At 40.9% G+C, this 16,930-nt stretch overlaps 3 non-coding genes across 3 annotated transcripts; 2 read left to right on the forward strand and 1 right to left on the reverse strand.

Annotated features, from left to right (window-relative positions):
• Positions 1-838: 838 nt before the first annotated feature.
• TRNAN-GUU (transfer RNA asparagine (anticodon GUU)) lies at positions 839-912 on the forward strand. The gene has a single exon. It is a non-coding gene; the product is annotated as a tRNA-Asn (tRNA).
• Positions 913-2,141: 1,229 nt separating this feature from the next.
• Positions 2,142-2,215, forward strand: TRNAN-GUU (transfer RNA asparagine (anticodon GUU)). Its single transcript has one exon. It is a non-coding gene; the product is annotated as a tRNA-Asn (tRNA).
• Positions 2,216-11,156: 8,941 nt separating this feature from the next.
• On the reverse strand, positions 11,157-11,228 carry TRNAI-AAU (transfer RNA isoleucine (anticodon AAU)). The gene has a single exon. It is a non-coding gene; the product is annotated as a tRNA-Ile (tRNA).
• Positions 11,229-16,930: the final 5,702 nt, after the last annotated feature.

Raw genomic sequence — 16,930 nt, forward strand, 5'->3', positions numbered from 1 at the left:
TCATACAATATCATAAATGACACAAGTTATTAACCCTACGTGCCAATTAATCTTATTCAACACCAGTTGTGCTTACACAGAAAAGTGACATTATAAAAACAAAATTAGCAGAGGATGGTTTCAATCCATCGACCTCTGGGTTATGGGCCCAGCACGCTTCCGCTGCGCCACTCTGCTTTCCGTGTGACGTCTTGTCCGAGGGGAGAATGCTGTTTTCATGCAATATCATCAATGACAGAAGTTATTAACCCTATGTAAAAATGACATCTAGCAGAGGATGGTTTCGATCCATCGACCTCTGGGTTATGGGCCCAGCACGCTTCCGCTGCGCCACTCTGCTTTCCGTGTGACAGCTTGTCCGAGGGGAGAATGCTGTTTTCATGCAATATCATCAATGACAGAAGTTATTAAGCCTATGTAAAAATGACATCTAGCAGAGGATGGTTTCGATCCATTGACCTCTGGGTTATGGGCCCCGCACGCTTCCGCTGCGCCAACCTGCTTCGTCATGCGTTTTTTTTTTCACAAATAATAAAAACACATTAATTCCTGACTTTTTTTTCTCCAAATCTCTTCTTCAAGCTTCGAAAGTGCCAACTTTTTGCCACTTTCTTCCCAAATGATAAAAAAAACATGAATATCTGACTTTTTTTCCAAATCTCTTCTTCAAGATTCGTAAAGACAATTTAGGAGTACAAGTTCTCACCATCATGAAATAATGTATAAACAGTTGAGATACAACTGTCAATTCTTCTGCTATGGTCATTAAGCCCTCTGGAATGCTGAAGGTTTAAAGTCATAATCCTCACTGCTTCTCTGAAAGTAGTCACATGTGGTTGTCTCTGTGGCGCAATCGGTTAGCGCGTTCGGCTGTTAACCGAAAGGTTGGTGGTTCAAGCCCACCCAGGGACGAGCGGGATGTTTTCCTGAAAACTTTCATTCCTGTGTTTGCAACGCCAATGAGCTAATGATTACATTGAAAGACAGAAATGCAAAATCCTTAAAGCTTTCCAACATTAAGCTAAATCTTCTTATTCCACTTGTGGAAAGTTATTTTCCAGACAAAGCATGCCAATCCTTCCATGAAAAAACACAGGAAAAACTTTTTGGCATAGTGCCAATTTTGGATTGCTTAGATTATTATTATTAATTTTTTGTTTTTTAATTTAGGCCACGTCTACAATACTACATGTTGTTAATAATTTGGGCAGCCGTTACCAAAATAGTGGCTGGCAAGGGGAGAATGCCGTTTTCATACAATATCATAAATGACACAAGTTATTAACCCTACGTGCCAATTAATCTTATGCAACGGCAGTTGTGCTTAAACAGAAAAGTGACATTATAAAAACAAAATTAGCAGAGGATGGTTTCGATCCATCGACCTCTGGGTTATGGGCCCAGCACGCTTCCGCTGCGCCACTCTGCTTTCCGTGTAACAGCTTGTCCGAGGGGAAAATGCTGTTTTCATACAATATCATAAATGACACAAGTTATTAACCCTACGTGCCAATTAATCTTATTCAACACCAGTTGTGCTTACACAGAAAAGTGACATTATAAAAACAAAATTAGCAGAGGATGGTTTCGATCCATCGACCTCTGGGTTATGGGCCCAGCACGCTTCCGCTGCGCCACTCTGCTTTCTGTGTGACGGCTTGTCCGAGGGGAGAATGCTGTTTTCATGCAATATCATCAATGACAGAAGTTATTAACCCTATGTAAAAATGACATCTAGCAGAGGATGGTTTCGATCCATCGACCTCTGGGTTATGGGCCCAGCACTCTTCCGCTGCGCCATCCTGCTTCTTCATGCGTTTTTTTTTCACAAATGATAAAAACACATTAATTCCTGACTTTTTTTTCTCCAAATCTCTTCTTCAAGCTTCGAAAGTGCCAACTTTTTGCCACTTTCTTCCCAAATGATAAAAAAAACATGAATATCTGACTTTTTTTCCAAATCTCTTCTTCAAGATTCGTAAAGACAATTTAGGAGTACAAGTTCTCACCATCATGAAATAATGTATAAACAGTTGAGATACAACTGTCATTTCTTCTGCTATGGTCATTAAGCCCTCTGGAATGCTGAAGGTTTAAAGTCATAATCCTCACTGCTTCTCTGAAAGTAGTCACATGTGGTTGTCTCTGTGGCGCAATCGGTTAGCGCGTTCGCCTGTTAACCGAAAGGTTGGTGGTTCAAGCCCACCCAGGGACGAGTGGGATGTTTTCCTGAAAACTTTCATTCCTGTGTTTGCAACGCCAATGAGCTAATGATTACATTGAAAGACAGAAATGCAAAATCCTTAAAGCTTTCCAACATTAAGCTAAATCTTCTTATTCCACTTGTGGAAAGTTATTTTCCAGACAAAGCATGCCAATCCTTCCATGAAAAAACACAGGAAAAACTTTTTGGCATAGTGCCAATTTTGGATTGCTTAGATTATTATTATTAATTTTTTGTTTTTTAATTTAGGCCACGTCTACAATACTACATGTTGTTAATAATTCGGGCAGCCGTTACCAAAATAGTGGCTGGCAAGGGGAGAATGCCGTTTTCATACAATATCATAAATGACACAAGTTATTAACCCTACGTGCCAATTAATCTTATGCAACGCCAGTTGTTCTTAAACAGAAAAGTGACATTATAAAAACAAAATTAGCAGAGGATGGTTTCAATCCATCGACCTCTGGGTTATGGGCCCAGCACGCTTCCGCTGCGCCACTCTGCTTTCCGTGTGACGGCTTGTCCGAGGGGAGAATGCTGTTTTCATGCAATATCATCAATGACAGAAGTTATTAACCCTATGTAAAAATGACATCTAGCAGAGGATGGTTTCGATCCATCGACCTCTGGGTTATGGGCCCAGCACGCTTCCGCTGCGCCACTCTGCTTTCTGTGTGACAGCTTGTCCGAGGGGAGAATGCTGTTTTCATGCAATATCATCAATGACAGAAGTTATTAAGCCTATGTAAAAATGACATCTAGCAGAGGATGGTTTCGACACATCGACCTCTGGGTTATGGGCCCAGCACGCTTCCGCTGCGCCACTCTGCTTTTTCATGTGCTTTTTTTTTTCACAAATGATAAAAACACATTAATTCCTGACTTTTTTTTCTCCAAATCTCTTCTTCAAGCTTCGAAAGTGCGAACTTTTTGCCACTTTCTTCCCAAATGATAAAAAAACCCATGAATATCTGACTTTTTTCCAAATCTCTTCTTCAAGATTCGTAAAGACAATTTAGGAGTACAAGTTCTCACCATCATGAAATAATGTATAAACAGTTGAGATACAACTGTCAATTCTTCTGCTATGGTCATTAAGCCCTCTGGAATGCTGACGGTTTAAAGTCACAAACCTTCTCTGAAAGCAGTCACATGTGGGTGTCTCTGTGGCGCAATCGTTTAGCTTGTTCGGCTGTTAACTGAAAGGGTGGTGGTTCAAGCCCACCCAGGGACGAGCAGGATGTTTTCCTGAACACTTTTGTTCCTGTGTTTGCAATGCCAATGAGCTAATGATTACATTGAAAGACAGAAATGCAAAATCCTTAAAGCTTTCCAACATTAAGCTAAATCTTCTTATGCCACTTGTGGAAAGTTATTTTCCAGACAAAGCATGCCAATCCTTCCATGAAAAAACACAGGAAAAACTTTTTGGCATAGTGCCAATTTTGGATTGCTTAGATTATTATTATTAATTTTTTGTTTTTTAATTTAGGCCACGTCTACAATACTACATGTTGTTAATAATTCGGGCAGCCGTTACCAAAATAGTGGCTGGCAAGGGGAGAATGCCGTTTTCATACAATATCATAAATGACACAAGTTATTAACCCTACGTGCCAATTAATCTTATGCAACGGCAGTTGTGCTTAAACAGAAAAGTGACATTATAAAAACAAAATTAGCAGAGGATGGTTTCGATCCATCGACCTCTGGGTTATGGGCCCAGCACGCTTCCGCTGCGCCACTCTGCTTTCCGTGTAACAGCTTGTCCGAGGGGAAAATGCTGTTTTCATACAATATCATAAATGACACAAGTTATTAACCCTACGTGCCAATTAATCTTATTCAACACCAGTTGTGCTTAAACAGAAAAGTGACATTATAAAAACAAAATTAGCAGAGGATGGTTTCGATCCATCGACCTCTGGGTTATGGGCCCAGCACGCTTCCGCTGCGCCACTCTGCTTTCCGTGTGATGGCTTGTATGAGGGGAGAATGCTGTTTTCATGCAATATCATCAATGACAGAAGTTATTAAGCCTATGTAAAAATGACATCTAGCAGAGGATGGTTTCGATCCATCGACCTCTGGGTTATGGGCCCAGCACGCTTCCGCTGCGCCACTCTGCTTTCCGTGTGACAGCTTGTCCGAGGGGAGAATGCTGTTTTCATGCAATATCATCAATGACAGAAGTTATTAAGCCTATGTGAAAATGACATCTAGCAGAGGATGGTTTCGATCCATTGACCTCTGGGTTATGGGCCCAGCACGCTTCCGCTGCGCCACCCTGCTTCTTCATGCGTTTTTTTTTTCACAAATGATAAAAACACATTAATTCCTGACTTTTTTTTCTCCAAATCTCTTCTTCAAGCTTCGAAAGTGCCAACTTTTTGCCACTTTCTTCCCAAATGATAAAAAAAACATGAATATCTGACTTTTTTTCCAAATCTCTTCTTCAAGATTCGTAAAGACAATTTAGGAGTACAAGTTCTCACCATCATGAAATAATGTATAAACAGTTGAGATACAACTGTCATTTCTTCTGCTATGGTCATTAAGCCCTCTGGAATGCTGAAGGTTTAAAGTCATAATCCTCACTGCTTCTCTGAAAGTAGTAACATAGTAACATAGTAACATAGTTCATAAGGTTGAAAAAAGACCAAAGTCCATCAAGTTCAACCTATATACATATTGTGTCCCTACTGTGTTGATCCAGAGGAAGGCAAAAAACCCTTATGAAGCAGATGCCAATTGCCCCATACCAGGGGGAAAATTCCTTCCCGACTCCAAATATGGCAATCAGAATAAATCCCTGGATCAACGTTCTGTCCCTATTAATCTAATATCCATAACTTGTAATATTATTGCTTTCAAGAAACACGTCCAGGCTCCTTTTGAACTCTTTTATTGAGTTTACCATCACCACTTCCTCTGGCAGAGAGTTCCATAATCTCACCGCTCTTACTGTAAAGAACCCCCGTCTGTGCTGGTGTAGAAACCTTCTTTCCTCCAGCCGTAGAGGATGTCCCCTTGTTATAGATACAGTCCTGGGTATAAATAGGTCCTGGGAGTGATCTCTGTACTGTCCCCTTATATATTTATACATAGTTATTAAGTCCCCCCTAAGCCGTCTTTTTTCCAAACTAAATAACCCCAATTCTGATAATCTTTCTGGGTACTGTAGTCCTCCCATTCCCCTTATTACTCTGGTTGCCCGTCTTTGAACCCTCTCCAGCTCCACTATATCTTTCTTGTACACTGGTGCCCAGTACTGTACACAGTATTCCATGTGTGGTCTGACTAGTGACTTGTACAGGGGTAGAATTATTTCCTTGTCGTGGGCATCTATGCCCCTTTTGATGCACCCCATGATTTTATTTGCCTTAGCAGCAGCTGCCTGACACTGGTCGCTACAGGTAAATTTACTGTTAACTAAAACTCCTAAGTCCTTTTCCATGTCAGTCGTCCCCAGTGTTTTCCCATTTAATACATATTCCCAGCCTGGATTTTTCTTCCCCATGTGCATAACCTTACATTTATCTGTGTTGAACCTCATCTGCCACATCCCAGCCCAAGCCTCCAACCTATGCAGATCCATTTGTAATCGTGCGCTGTCCTCTATTGTGTTAACCACGTTACAGAGCTTAGTATCGTCTGCAAAGATTGATACTTTACTATGCAATCCCTCTACAAGGTCATTAATAAATATATTAAAAAGAATAGGACCCAAAACTGACCCCTGTGGTACCCCACTAGCAACAGTCACCCACTCAGAGTATGTACCATTAATAACCACCCTCTGTTTCCTATCACTGAGCCAGTTACTTACCCACATACACACATTCTCCCCCAGCCCAAGCATTCTCATTTTATGTACGAGCCTTTTATGTGGCACCGTATCAAATGCTTTGGAAAAATCAAGATATACGACATCCAGCGATTCACCCCGATCCAGTCTTGAGCTCACCTCCTCATAAAAGCTGATCAGGTTAGTTTGACAGGACCGATCCCTTGTAAACCCATGCTGATATGGAGTCATACACTTATTTTCATTGAGATACTCCAAAATAGCATCTCTTAGGAAACCCTCAAACAGTTTACACACAACAGAAGTTAAACTAACAGGCCTATAATTCCCCGGGTCACTTTTTGTCCCCTTTTTGAATATTGGCACAACATTTGCTATGCGCCAGTCCTGGGGAACAGACCCTGTCACTATAGAGTCCTTGAATATTAGAAATAGGGGTCTGTCTATTACATTACTTAACTCCCTTAGAACGCGGGGGTGAATGCCATCTGGACCTGGTGATTTGTCTATTTTGATTTTTTTTAGGCGGCACTGCACTTCTTCCTGGGTTAGACAGGCGACATGTACTGGGGCATTTATCTCATCCTGCTGTATATTACCTGGCATTTCATTTTCCTCTGTGAATACAGCAGAGAAGAATATATTTAATAGATTAGCTTTTTCCTGATCCCCGTCTATAACTTCTCCCTCATTACTTTTTAAGGGGCCAACGCTTTCATTGTTAACCTTTTTACTATTTATATAGTTAAAGAACATTTTGGGGTTTGTTTTACTCTCTTTGGCAATGAGTCTTTCTGTCTCCAATTTTGCTGCTTTTATCTGATTTTTACATATTTTATTTTTTTCCCGATAGCTTTTTAGTGCTTCCTCACTGCCTTCCTGTTTTAGTAGCTTAAATGCCTTTTTTTTGCCATTTATTGCCCCCTTTACATTTTTATTTATCCACATTGGTTTTCTCTTGTTCCTGACTCTTTTATTCCCATACGGTATGTACCTTTCACAGTGAGAATTTAAGATATTCTTAAAAATCTCCCATTGAGCGTCTGTACTCTTGTTTTTGAGGACATTTTCCCAATTTACAGTGTTAAGGGCTTCTCTTAGTTGATCAAACTTTGCCCTCCTAAAGTGCATAGTTCTTGTGGCTCCTCTAAGAGTTCCCTTATTGAAGGACAAGTTATAATGCATCATATTGTGATCACTATTTCCTAGATGTCCCCTGACCTGCACATTAGTTACTCTGTCAGGTCTGTTGGTTAATATTAAGTCCAGTAGGGCGCCCCCTCTGGTCGGGTCCTGTACCATTTGGGACAGATAATTATCCTTACTTATAGTCAGAAACCGGTTTCCTTTATGAGATTCACAGGTCTCGGTTTCCCAGTTTATGTCGGGATAGTTAAAGTCCCCCATAATAACCACCTCATCGTGATTAGCTGCCTTGTTTATTTGCTTTAATAATTGATCTTCTGCTGCTTCCATTATATTTGGTGGCTTATAGCAAACCCCGATCAGTATTTTATTATTTTTCTTTCCATATATTTCTACCCATAATGACTCCACATTATCATTTCCCTCACATATATTCTCCCGCAGTGTGGCCTTTAGGCTGGACTTTACATAAAGGCAAACTCCTCCCCCTTTTCGTTTTTTCCGATCCTTCCTGAATAGACTATACCCCTGTATGTTAACCGCCCAGTCATAGCTATCATCCAACCATGTCTCTGTTATACCCACTATGTCACATGTGGTTGTCTCTGTGGCGCAATCGGCTGTTAACCGAAAGGTTGGTGGTTCAAGCCCACCCAGGGACGAGCGGGATGTTTTCCTGAAAACTTTCATTCCTGTGTTTGCAACGCCAATGAGCTAATGATTACATTGAAAGACAGAAATGCAAAATCCTTAAAGCTTTCCAACATTAAGCTAAATCTTCTTATTCCACTTGTGGAAAGTTATTTTCCAGACAAAGCATGCCAATCCTTCCATGAAAAAACACAGGAAAAACTTTTTGGCATAGTGCCAATTTTGGATTGCTTAGATTATTATTATTAATTTTTTGTTTTTTAATTTAGGCCACGTCTACAATACTACATGTTGTTAATAATTCGGGCAGCCGTTACCAAAATAGTGGCTGGCAAGGGGAGAATGCCGTTTTCATACAATATCATAAATGACACAAGTTATTAACCCTACGTGCCAATTAATCTTATGCAACGCCAGTTGTTCTTAAACAGAAAAGTGACATTATAAAAACAAATTTAGCAGAGGATGGTTTCAATCCATCGACCTCTGGGTTATGGACCCAGCATGCTTCCGCTGCGCCACTCTGCTTTCCGTGTGACGGCTTGTCCGAGGGGAGAATGCTGTTTTCATGCAATATCATCAATGACAGAAGTTATTAACCCTATGTAAAAATGACATCTAGCAGAGGATGGTTTCGATCCATCGACCTCTGGGTTATGGGCCCAGCACGCTTCCGCTGCGCCACTCTGCTTTCTGTGTGACAGCTTGTCCGAGGGGAGAATGCTGTTTTCATGCAATATCATCAATGACAGAAGTTATTAAGCCTATGTAAAAATGACATCTAGCAGAGGATGGTTTCGACACATCGACCTCTGGGTTATGGGCCCAGCACGCTTCCGCTGCGCCACTCTGCTTTTTCATGTGCTTTTTTTTTTCACAAATGATAAAAACACATTAATTCCTGACTTTTTTTCTCCAAATCTCTTCTTCAAGCTTCGAAAGTGCGAACTTTTTGCCACTTTCTTCCCAAATGATAAAAAAACCCATGAATATCTGACTTTTTTCCAAATCTCTTCTTCAAGATTCGTAAAGACAATTTAGGAGTACAAGTTCTCACCATCATGAAATAATGTATAAACAGTTGAGATACAACTGTCAATTCTTCTGCTATGGTCATTAAGCCCTCTGGAATGCTGACGGTTTAAAGTCACAAACCTTCTCTGAAAGCAGTCACATGTGGGTGTCTCTGTGGCGCAATCGTTTAGCTTGTTCGGCTGTTAACTGAAAGGGTGGTGGTTCAAGCCCCCCCAGGGACGAGCAGGATGTTTTCCTGAACACTTTTGTTCCTGTGTTTGCAATGCCAATGAGCTAATGATTACATTGAAAGACAGAAATGCAAAATCCTTAAAGCTTTCCAACATTAAGCTAAATCTTCTTATGCCACTTGTGGAAAGTTATTTTCCAGACAAAGCATGCCAATCCTTCCATGAAAAAACACAGGAAAAACTTTTTGGCATAGTGCCAATTTTGGATTGCTTAGATTATTATTATTAATTTTTTGTTTTTTAATTTAGGCCACGTCTACAATACTACATGTTGTTAATAATTCGGGCAGCCGTTACCAAAATAGTGGCTGGCAAGGGGAGAATGCCGTTTTCATACAATATCATAAATGACACAAGTTATTAACCCTACGTGCCAATTAATCTTATGCAACGGCAGTTGTGCTTAAACAGAAAAGTGACATTATAAAAACAAAATTAGCAGAGGATGGTTTCGATCCATCGACCTCTGGGTTATGGGCCCAGCACACTTCCGCTGCGCCACTCTGCTTTCCGTGTAACAGCTTGTCCGAGGGGAAAATGCTGTTTTCATACAATATCATAAATGACACAAGTTATTAACCCTACGTGCCAATTAATCTTATTCAACACCAGCTGTGCTTAAACAGAAAAGTGACATTATAAAAACAAAATTATCAGAGGATGGTTTCGATCCATCGACCTCTGGGTTATGGGCCCAGCACGCTTCCGCTGCGCCACTCTGCTTTCCGTGTGACAGCTTGTCCGAGGGGAGAATGCTGTTTTCATGCAATATCATCAATGACAGAAGTTATTAACCCTATGTAAAAATGACATCTAGCAGAGGATGGTTTCGATCCATCGACCTCTGGGTTATGGGCCCAGCACGCTTCCGCTGCGCCACTCTGCTTTCTGTGTGACAGCTTGTCCGAGGGGAGAATGCTGTTTTCATGCAATATCATCAATGACAGAAGTTATTAACCCTATGTAAAAATGACATCTAGCAGAGGATGGTCTCGATCCATCGACCTCTGGGTTATGGGCCCAGCACGCTTCTGCTGCGCCACTCTGCCTTCTTGTGACAGCTTGTCCGAGGGGAGAATGCTGTTTTCATGCAATATCATCAATGACGGAAGTTATTAAGCCTATGTAAAAATGACATCTAGCAGAGGATGGTTTCGACACATCGACCTCTGGGTTATGGGCCCAGCACGCTTCCGCTGCGCCACTCTGCTTTTTCATGTGCTTTTTTTTTTCACAAATGATAAAAACACATTAATTCCTGACTTTTTTTTCTCCAAATCTCTTCTTCAAGCTTCGAAAGTGCGAACTTTTTGCCACTTTCTTCCCAAATGATAAAAAAACCCATGAATATCTGACTTTTTTCCAAATCTCTTCTTCAAGATTCGTAAAGACAATTTAGGAGTACAAGTTCTCACCATCATGAAATAATGTATAAACAGTTGAGATACAACTGTCAATTCTTCTGCTATGGTCATTAAGCCCTCTGGAATGCTGACGGTTTAAAGTCACAAACCTTCTCTGAAAGCAGTCACATGTGGGTGTCTCTGTGGCGCAATCGTTTAGCTTGTTCGGCTGTTAACTGAAAGGGTGGTGGTTCAAGCCCACCCAGGGACGAGCAGGATGTTTTCCTGAACACTTTTGTTCCTGTGTTTGCAATGCCAATGAGCTAATGATTACATTGAAAGACAGAAATGCAAAATCCTTAAAGCTTTCCAACATTAAGCTAAATCTTCTTATGCCACTTGTGGAAAGTTATTTTCCAGACAAAGCATGCCAATCCTTCCATGAAAAAACACAGGAAAAACTTTTTGGCATAGTGCCAATTTTGGATTGCTTAGATTATTATTATTAATTTTTTGTTTTTTAATTTAGGCCACGTCTACAATACTACATGTTGTTAATAATTCGGGCAGCCGTTACCAAAATAGTGGCTGGCAAAGGGAGAATGCCGTTTTCATACAATATCATAAATGACACAAGTTATTAACCCTACGTGCCAATTAATCTTATGCAACGGCAGTTGTGCTTAAACAGAAAAGTGACATTATAAAAACAAAATTAGCAGAGGATGGTTTCGATCCATCGACCTCTGGGTTATTGGCCCAGCACGCTTCCGCTGCGCCACTCTGCTTTCCGTGTAACAGCTTGTCCGAGGGGAAAATGCTGTTTTCATACAATATCATAAATGACACAAGTTATTAACCCTACGTGCCAATTAATCTTATTCAACACCAGTTGTGCTTAAACAGAAAAGTGACATTATAAAAACAAAATTAGCAGAGGATGGTTTCGATCCATCGACCTCTGGGTTATGGGCCCAGCACGCTTCCGCTGCGCCACTCTGCTTTCCGTCTGACAGCTTGTCCGAGGGGAGAATGCTGTTTTCATGCAATATCATCAATGACAGAAGTTATTAAGCCTATGTGAAAATGACATCTAGCAGAGGATGGTTTCAATCCATTGACCTCTGGGTTACGGGCCCAGCACGCTTCCGCTGCGCCACCCTGCTTCTTCATGCGTTTTTTTTTCACAAATGATAAAAACACATTAATTCCTGACTTTTTTTTCTCCAAATCTCTTCTTCAAGCTTCGAAAGTGCGAACTTTTTGCCACTTTCTTCCCAAATGATAAAAAAACCCATGAATATCTGACTTTTTTCCAAATCTCTTCTTCAAGATTCGTAAAGACAATTTAGGAGTACAAGTTCTCACCATCATGAAATAATGTATAAACAGTTGAGATACAACTGTCAATTCTTCTGCTATGGTCATTAAGCCCTCTGGAATGCTGACGGTTTAAAGTCACAAACCTTCTCTGAAAGCAGTCACACGTGGGTGTCTCTGTGGCGCAATCGTTTAGCTTGTTCGGCTGTTAACTGAAAGGGTGGTGGTTCAAGCCCACCCAGGGACGAGCAGGATGTTTTCCTGAACACTTTTGTTCCTGTGTTTGCAATGCCAATGAGCTAATGATTACATTGAAAGACAGAAATGCAAAATCCTTAAAGCTTTCCAACATTAAGCTAAATCTTCTTATGCCACTTGTGGAAAGTTATTTTCCAGACAAAGCATGCCAATCCTTCCATGAAAAAACACAGGAAAAACTTTTTGGCATAGTGCCAATTTTGGATTGCTTAGATTATTATTATTAATTTTTTGTTTTTTAATTTAGGCCACGTCTACAATACTACATGTTGTTAATAATTCGGGCAGCCGTTACCAAAATAGTGGCTGGCAAAGGGAGAATGCCGTTTTCATACAATATCATAAATGACACAAGTTATTAACCCTACGTGCCAATTAATCTTATGCAACGGCAGTTGTGCTTAAACAGAAAAGTGACATTATAAAAACAAAATTAGCAGAGGATGGTTTCGATCCATCGACCTCTGGGTTATGGGCCCAGCACGCTTCCGCTGCGCCACTCTGCTTTCCGTGTAACAGCTTGTCCGAGGGGAAAATGCTGTTTTCATACAATATCATAAATGACACAAGTTATTAACCCTACGTGCCAATTAATCTTATTCAACACCAGTTGTGCTTAAACAGAAAAGTGACATTATAAAAACAAAATTAGCAGAGGATGGTTTCGATCCATCGACCTCTGGGTTATGGGCCCAGCACGCTTCCGCTGCGCCACTCTGCTTTCCGTGTGACGGCTTGTCCGAGGGGAGAATGCTGTTTTCATGCAATATCATCAATGACAGAAGTTATTAACCCTATGTAAAAATGACATCTAGCAGAGGATGGTTTCGATCCATCGACCTCTGGGTTATGGGCCCAGCACGCTTCCGCTGCGCCACTCTGCTTTCTGTGTGACAGCTTGTCCGAGGGGAGAATGCTGTTTTTATGCAATATCATCAATGACAGAAGTTATTAACCCTATGTAAAAATGACATCTAGCAGAGGATGGTTTCGATCCATCGACCTCTGGGTTATGGGCCCAGCACGCTTCTGCTGCGCCACTCTGCTTTCTTGTGACAGCTTGTCCGAGGGGAGAATGCTGTTTTCATGCAATATCATCAATGACAGAAGTTATTAAGCCTATGTAAAAATGACATCTAGCAGAGGATGGTTTCGACACATCGACCTCTGGGTTATGGGCCCAGCACGCTTCCGCTGCGCCACTCTGCTTTTTCATGTGCTTTTTTTTTTCACAAATGATAAAAACACATTAATTCCTGACTTTTTTTTCTCCAAATCTCTTCTTCAAGCTTCGAAAGTGCGAACTTTTTGCCACTTTCTTCCCAAATGATAAAAAAACCCATGAATATCTGACTTTTTTCCAAATCTCTTCTTCAAGATTCGTAAAGACAATTTAGGAGTACAAGTTCTCACCATCATGAAATAATGTATAAACAGTTGAGATACAACTGTCAATTCTTCTGCTATGGTCATTAAGCCCTCTGGAATGCTGACGGTTTAAAGTCACAAACCTTCTCTGAAAGCAGTCACATGTGGGTGTCTCTGTGGCGCAATCGTTTAGCTTGTTCGGCTGTTAACTGAAAGGGTGGTGGTTCAAGCCCACCCAGGGACGAGCAGGATATTTTCCTGAACACTTTTGTTCCTGTGTTTGCAATGCCAATGAGCTAATGATTACATTGAAAGACAGAAATGCAAAATCCTTAAAGCTTTCCAACATTAAGCTAAATCTTCTTATGCCACTTGTGGAAAGTTATTTTCCAGACAAAGCATGCCAATCCTTCCATGAAAAAACACAGGAAAAACTTTTTGGCATAGTGCCAATTTTGGATTGCTTAGATTATTATTATTAATTTTTTGTTTTTTAATTTAGGCCACGTCTACAATACTACATGTTGTTAATAATTCGGGCAGCCGTTACCAAAATAGTGGCTGGCAAGGGGAGAATGCCGTTTTCATACAATATCATAAATGACACAAGTTATTAACCCTACGTGCCAATTAATCTTATGCAACGGCAGTTGTGCTTAAACAGAAAAGTGACATTATAAAAACAAAACTAGCAGAGGATGGTTTCGATCTATCGACCTCTGGGTTATGGGCCCAGCACGCTTCCGCTGCGCCACTCTGCTTTCCGTGTAACAGCTTGTCCGAGGGGAAAATGCTGTTTTCATACAATATCATAAATGACACAAGTTATTAACCCTACGTGCCAATTAATCTTATTCAACACCAGTTGTGCTTAAACAGAAAAGTGACATTATAAAAACAAAATTAGCAGAGGATGGTTTCGATCCATCGACCTCTGGGTTATGGGCCCAGCACGCTTCCGCTGCGCCACTCTGCTTTCCGTGTGATGGCTTGTCCGAGGGGAGAATGCTGTTTTCATGCAATATCATCAATGACAGAAGTTATTAACCCTATGTAAAAATGACATCTAGCAGAGGATGGTTTCGATCCATCGACCTCTGGGTTATGGGCCCAGCACGCTTCTGCTGCGCCACTCTGCTTTCTGTGTGACAGCTTGTCCGAGGGGAGAATGCTGTTTTCATGCAATATCATCAATGACAGAAGTTATTAACCCTATGTAAAAATGACATCTAGCAGAGGATGGTCTCGATCCATCGACCTCTGGGTTATGGGCCCAGCACGCTTCTGCTGCGCCACTCTGCTTTCTTGTGACAGCTTGTCCGAGGGGAGAATGCTGTTTTCATGCAATATCATCAATGACAGAAGTTATTAAGCCTATGTAAAAATGACATCTAGCAGAGGATGGTTTCGACACATCGACCTCTGGGTTATGGGCCCAGCACGCTTCCGCTGCGCCACTCTGCTTTTTCATGTGCTTTTTTTTTTCACAAATGATAAAAACACATTAATTCCTGACTTTTTTTTCTCCAAATCTCTTCTTCAAGCTTCGAAAGTGCGAACTTTTTGCCACTTTCTTCCCAAATGATAAAAAAACCCATGAATATCTGACTTTTTTCCAAATCTCTTCTTCAAGATTCGTAAAGACAATTTAGGAGTACAAGTTCTCACCATCATGAAATAATGTATAAACAGTTGAGATACAACTGTCAATTCTTCTGCTATGGTCATTAAGCCCTCTGGAATGCTGACGGTTTAAAGTCACAAACCTTCTCTGAAAGCAGTCACATGTGGGTGTCTCTGTGGCGCAATCGTTTAGCTTGTTCGGCTGTTAACTGAAAGGGTGGTGGTTCAAGCCCACCCAGGGACGAGCAGGATGTTTTCCTGAACACTTTTGTTCCTGTGTTTGCAATGCCAATGAGCTAATGATTACATTGAAAGACAGAAATGCAAAATCCTTAAAGCTTTCCAACATTAAGCTAAATCTTCTTATGCCACTTGTGGAAAGTTATTTTCCAGACAAAGCATGCCAATCCTTCCATGAAAAAACACAGGAAAAACTTTTTGGCATAGTGCCAATTTTGGATTGCTTAGATTATTATTATTAATTTTTTGTTTTTTAATTTAGGCCACGTCTACAATACTACATGTTGTTAATAATTCGGGCAGCCGTTACCAAAATAGTGGCTGGCAAGGGGAGAATGCCGTTTTCATACAATATCATAAATGACACAAGTTATTAACCCTACGTGCCAATTAATCTTATGCAACGGCAGTTGTGCTTAAACAGAAAAGTGACATTATAAAAACAAAATTAGCAGAGGATGGTTTCGATCCATCGACCTCTGGGTTATGGGCCCAGCACGCTTCCGCTGCGCCACTCTGCTTTCCGTGTAACAGCTTGTCCGAGGGGAAAATGCTGTTTTCATACAATATCATAAATGACACAAGTTATTAACCCTACGTGCCAATTAATCTTATTCAACACCAGTTGTGCTTAAACAGAAAAGTGACATTATAAAAACAAAATTAGCAGAGGATGGTTTTGATCCATCGACCTCTGGGTTATGGGCCCAGCACGCTTCCGCTGCGCCACTCTGCTTTCCGTGTGACGGCTTGTCCGAGGGGAGAATGCTGTTTTCATGCAATATCATCAATGACAGAAGTTATTAACCCTATGTAAAAATGACATCTAGCAGAGGATGGTTTCGATCCATCGACCTCTGGGTTATGGGCCCAGCACGCTTCCGCTGCGCCACTCTGCTTTCTGTGTGACAGCTTGTCCGAGGGGAGAATGCTGTTTTCATGCAATATCATCAATGACAGAAGTTATTAAGCCTATGTAAAAATGACATCTAGCAGAGGATGGTTTCGACACATCGACCTCTGGGTTATGGGCCCAGCACGCTTCCGCTGCGCCACTCTGCTTTTTCATGTGCTTTTTTTTTTCACAAATGATAAAAACACATTAATTCCTGACTTTTTTTTCTCCAAATCTCTTCTTCAAGCTTCGAAAGTGCGAACTTTTTGCCACTTTCTTCCCAAATGATAAAAAAACCCATGAATATCTGACTTTTTTCCAAATCTCTTCTTCAAGATTCGTAAAGACAATTTAGGAGTACAAGTTCTCACCATCATGAAATAATGTATAAACAGTTGAGATACAACTGTCAATTCTTCTGCTATGGTCATTAAGCCCTCTGGAATGCTGACGGTTTAAAGTCACAAACCTTCTCTGAAAGCAGTCACATGTGGGTGTCTCTGTGGCGCAATCGTTTAGCTTGTTCGGCTGTTAACTGAAAGGGTGGTGGTTCAAGCCCACCCAGGGACGAGCAGGATGTTTTCCTGAACACTTTTGTTCCTGTGTTTGCAATGCCAATGAGCTAATGATTACATTGAAAGACAGAAATGCAAAATCCTTAAAGCTTTCCAACATTAAGCTAAATCTTCTTATGCCACTTGTGGAAAGTTATTTTCCAGACAAAGCATGCCAATCCTTCCATGAAAAAACACAGGAAAAACTTTTTGGCATAGTGCCAATTTTGGA

Source organism: Sceloporus occidentalis, unplaced genomic scaffold, assembly GCF_023333645.1.
Source record: "Sceloporus occidentalis isolate IW3139 unplaced genomic scaffold, rSceOcc1.0.p SCAF_111, whole genome shotgun sequence".
Lineage (NCBI taxonomy): Eukaryota > Metazoa > Chordata > Lepidosauria > Squamata > Phrynosomatidae > Sceloporus > Sceloporus occidentalis.